Below are 5,386 nucleotides of genomic sequence, written 5' to 3' on the forward strand. Positions count from 1 at the left end.
TCTCAGCTCAGCGCCTGCACATTCGAGCCTGCGGCCGGAAGAGATCAATTCACATCGACATGCAACGAGCGACGCGTTTCTGACACACGGCGTTAAAATATACACAGACTAACACAGTTCTCCAGAATGGAACTTCACCCCCCCCCCCCCTCTAATGCACGTATTCAACCCCAAACAGCTCAACTTAAAACAAACTGGCAGCAATTCATATTCAACTAAATATATTTTAACGATAATAACAGGTTTCCCCCACCCCCTCCTTTAAGTTGTAATTACTGATGGCTCCGGTTGAGTTTGGCGTTCAAGGGTTTTCACACGAATCGGTCCCAAAGTGTAATTAATGTTCACAAAAGCTGGGCTTGTGTGTGCAAGGGGCGAGTTGGGTACACTTGGTTCAATGGTACTTTATTGTCACGTGTACAGTAAAATCCCTCTTTTGCATACAATAGACAATATGTGTTGGAGTAGGCCATTCGGCCCTTCGAGCCAGCACTGCCATTCAATGATCATCCACAATCAGTACCCCGTTCCTGCCTTCTCCCCATATCCATTGACTCCGCTATCTTTAAGAGCTCTATCCGGCTCTCTCTTGAAAGTATACAGTTCAATGGCAATCCTAATATATATTGGCACATGTAAGATAGTAAGATAGACCACACTGAGTATGCACACAAGAGTCCCCACGTTTTAGGCGGTCCCTTGTACCCTTCAAGTCCAAATTTTAAAAACATGTTAAAAAGAGTCTTAACTTTGAACCGCTGTTGTGAGCATCAGGTAACTCAAAGTTTAAAAGTTAAAACAATCTGCAGATGCTGGAAATCAGAAATAACAGCTGAAGATGCATGAAATATCAGCATCCTTATGGAGAGACAAACAGAATTTATGTTGGCCTCTAACTTTCACTGAACTGGGTGAAGTTCTAAGGCAGGTACACAAAATTGCTGGGGAAACTCGGCGGGTGCAGCAGCATCTATGGAGCGAAGGAAATAGGCGACGTTTCGGGCCGAAACCCTTCTTCTAAGGCAAATGTGTTTGAGGTTGAGATATAGGCTAGGGGTGGAGAGTTTGTATTATTGATTGAAAGATACAGCGTGGAAACTAGCACTTTGGCCCACCAAGTCCATGCTGACCATCGATCACCCAATCATACTACTTGTTATTGCACGTTTCATCCACTCCCTACACTCTTAAGGCATTTTGCATATTTTCCATTAATTTCTCCTGTACCGTCCGTCCATATCTCTTGTTCCTCTTTCCCGACTCTCATTCCGAAGAAGGGTCTTGACCCGAAACATCACCTATTCCTTTTCTCCAGCGATGCTACCTGTCCCACTGAGTTACTCTTTTTTTGTGTCTGCCTCCACTTTAATTTAACTGCACCAGCCTATTTACTTTCTTAGGCATCTGAGAATATCCAGCATGGTCACGAGGATTCTCTCAAACTTCCACAAGCATAAATAGTAACTTGGATAGGATATACCTTAGCCGGGTATGGAAGCTGCTGTGCTCTTGTCCATCAACAAGTGGTGAAGTCCATCACAGGCTTGTCACATGTCTTCTATGCAGTCCATCTCCTTGGTGTTTTATATCAAAAAGGCAGGAAGTATTTTCAATTATGCCTGATTTCATGGCATTCCCATTCTCTCTTATGGTTCTATTTGAGGTCCACACATGCTCTCAAATAAATGCAGTGAATATACCTTCTGAAATATACAGGACCTTCTGTGCAGGGTATATGCACAAAATATGCATATATGTGAACGTTTACAGATGAGAAATGTGAACATTTACAGGTGAGAAATGCACATATTAGATATATGCACAAAATATTCATAAATGCACATATCTAATATGTGATTTTCTCACCTGTAAACTTTCAAATTACATTTTTAAATCCAACTTAAAGATATGGGGTATGGGCACATGAAACAAACATCAGAGGGTTGTTAAATTTCTTTAATTTGACATTATACACACACCTGTCCAGGAAACTTCACAGTTAAATCAACTCTAAACAGAATAAAAAGCTGCATGAAGGTTTCACAGTACATCTCTCAAGTTTACTTTCTTATCAGATAAATTCAGTCAAAAGCAATGTCGTTTTTAAATGGAGACACAAAAGACTCCAATGCTGGAACCTTGAGCAAAAACAATCAAACTGCTGGAGGAATTCAGCAGGTCATGCAGCATATGTGCAGGGAATGGACAGATTAATGTTTGGGTCAGGACCCTTCTTCATGCTGATCTGTAAAAGTCTGAAAATAATTCTGACCTGCCCATTCCATCCACAGATGCTGCCTGACCCACAGCACTTTGTATTTTGCATGGTTTATTAAACTGGCCTGTAACCACCGAGAGGCTTGTTTAGAGGTGGTAGGACCAGACATAATGTGGTTCAACGGTGGCAACAGGCAGTGCTGTCACCCAAGTTAGGACCACCACACCCACTCATACAACAGCCCTTGAGCAAAGCAAAATTAACAACTGATTTAGCTTTTCCATGATTCAAGATATAAATTGTAGGATCATAATTCTTTCAGAATAGCACAGCAGATTCTAAAATGAACTCCTCCATCCTAAATGTCCAATTGGTGCTTTTATTTTGGGTGGTGGGGTAGAACAGCAAACCAAAGACTGAGGTTTGGACAGCAGCAGATCCAACAGTTCAATCAATCAACGACACTATCAGAGCACTTACATTTTATCCAGTCACGCTGTGCCTACATGTGGGAAATATTCAAAACATTCTTACTGAGATTCAACAACAGAACTTCAATTTGAGGCAAGTTACAGTAAAACTCAGATAATCCATGAACCAAATAGTTGGAAGATAGACATAAAGTGCTAGAGTAACTCAGCAGGTCAGGCAGCATCTCTAGAGAAAAAGGATGGGTGACGTTTCGGGTCGGAACCCATCTTAATAGGTTATAGGAGCAGAATCAGGCCATTCGGCCCATCGTCTACCCCGCCATTCAATCATGGCTGATCTATCTTTCCCTTTCAACCCCATTCTCCTGCCTTCTCTTCATTACCCCTGACACCCGTACCAATCAATTGGAAGTCTTCAGTTGGAAGTCACCTTGGTTTAACACTTTACTCTGCAGGTGAATTGGCTGCACTCCCTCTCAACACATTACGACCTAGAACTTTTTGTGTTGGATTATTAATAGAAATAACATTGATATTCCTGAGGTCGACAAAAATGCTGGAGAAACTCAGTGGGTGAGGCAGCATCTATGGAGCGAAGGAAATAGGCGACGTTTCGTGTCGAGACCATCAGTCTGAAGAAGGGTCTCGACCCGAAATGTGGCCTTCCTTCACTCCATAGATGCTGCTGCACCCGCTGAGTTTCTCCAGCATTTTTGTCTACCTTCGATTTTCCAGCATCTGCAGTTCCTTCTTAAACATTTGGTATTCCTGAGAATCTGCCAATCCAACACCAGAGTTATAAACACACAAGATTATCTGAGTTTTACTGCATGTATAAATAATAATCCTGGGATAGAAATCTTGGAGGGGGAATTCTAAACCTCGAGTGCCTCCACCCCACACCCATCTGCAGCTCTAGCTGCGACGATGCTTCAAGGCACAGGAAAAAGGGAAGACACTCCTGTAATACTGCTCGATGCTTGGCATCTTTCCTGCTACCTCTTACCAGTCTGCTCCTCATTAACCTTCATTGAAATAGGTTTGAGCCAAAAAGGAAACAGTGAATGGACGAATCAAAGAACATTGGGTGCAAGCAGAATCTGCTGGTGCGACTGCCGGAGACAAACTGTGCAGCTCAGGCTGGGGGAAGGACTGGTCCAAGAACAACCAGAACATGGCAGAGAGAGGCGTTTATTAATATCTTGTAAAATGCAGTGCTATTTCCTGTCTACTATAGTGTACAATATCTTATACCACACATATTATTGGTGTGGCAGCATTTACATGACATTCTTCAATCAGGCCTTGTATTTACCACATTTCCTGTGTACACTCTGCTCAGGAAATAACTGATGTGTGCCTGAGAGGCATAAGTTATTGTGCATTTAATGCCACTTTATTGACGTCAGTTATTTATGAAAAGTTCATAGTTATCAGAACTGCTGTCAAGTTCTTTTGTTAATTTTTTGTAAATGCAGCTGATATGTTTGTCCAGGCTATTACACAAATTCCTAAAGCTACAATGAAAATTAACTTTGCTTCTCCCTCCACAGATGCCTGCCTGACTTGCCGAGTTTTTCCAGCATTCTCTATTGTATTATAAGTATATTTTCTTGTCTGACTCCATTATTGTTAACCTTGAGCTAACATCCTTGCCCTGTTAGGGGGGGCAGGTGCAGTGCCAAGTTTGTGTTCAGTTACATATCATACTGAGGCAATGACTTTGTTGGGGTCACTCTCTGACCTAGGCGAGTCTGGAAGTAACTTCTCTTGATGGCAGAGATCAGTAGTCTTTATATTTCCACAATGCAGCTGAGTTTAAGGTTGTTGATCTCTCTACTTAATGCACCCTTGCTACAACCTTTAACTTCAACCTGGTTCAGGGTCTTTACAGAACGCAAAATGCTGTGGCAGCTTTCACTTACACTCTATAAAGCAAAGATGGTGACAAAACAATTTCACATATGCACTGCCATTTGCAAACTAAACTGGTTTAGTTAACAGATGAAAAATGTCACAGACACATTTACAACAGCAAAAAAAGTTATTGAATAACATTATGATCATCAAAGCCACAGCACAAATTAACAGGGTGACAGTGAAAATATCATCTGCTTCACGAGTCTGCTCCCACCCTTACCCTCATGGGTGGCGACAGAGACTGCAGGGGTACAGCAACACACAGATTGACTTTGGAGCAACTAGTCACTCTTAGCCAGCCCCATCGATTTGGAGACAGGGGGTGAGAAGAGTGGAGAGGAAGAAAGAGAGAGAGGAATCAGCCAATTGTGCTGGTGGAGAGGGTGAAAAGGTAGAGGAAAAAGCAGGCAGCGGATGGGAAAATAGGAAAGGGGACATGGGAAGGAGGGAAGTTTCTCAGGCTGCAGATTCTGCTCACCACCCAACATTAGGTGACAAAGTGACCAGGCATTGGTAACAGAACATAGACACAAAAAGCTGGAGTAACTCAGTGGATAGTCTAGTACGTAACCGTGCTACCTCAGCAAGAGTCAGTGTCTAGATGAAATTATAGCAATTAAATTCTAGTCTACCGCCCCAGAATGATTTTCACTGTACAGCATGTGCGTTGTGAAATGTAGTGCGAACTCTGCCGAGAGGTCGTAACCCCACCCTAGCTGTGCTTCCTGTTCCTGGACAACTGTTCTCCTTTGCCACCGGCCTGCAGCAGCAGCTGAGGCCACCCTGCCTTTGCTCTGAAGCCTAGGGTCCACAGCTG

General features: G+C 42.8%; 1 protein-coding gene across 1 annotated transcript in view; it reads right to left on the bottom strand.

Moving 5' to 3' along the window:
• Nucleotides 1-4,119: 4,119 nt before the first annotated feature.
• The window catches only part of fam136a (family with sequence similarity 136 member A), a 4,066-nt gene continuing 2,799 nt past the window's right edge, over nucleotides 4,120-5,386 (bottom strand). The window contains exon 3 of the mRNA XM_033014042.1: nucleotides 4,120-5,386. This exon is cut by the window's right edge and continues 317 nt beyond it. The gene's annotated coding sequence lies outside the window, so the exon portion shown is untranslated.

The sequence above is a fragment of the Amblyraja radiata genome, chromosome 39 (genome assembly GCF_010909765.2).
Source record: "Amblyraja radiata isolate CabotCenter1 chromosome 39, sAmbRad1.1.pri, whole genome shotgun sequence".
Taxonomy (NCBI): Eukaryota; Metazoa; Chordata; class Chondrichthyes; order Rajiformes; family Rajidae; genus Amblyraja; species Amblyraja radiata.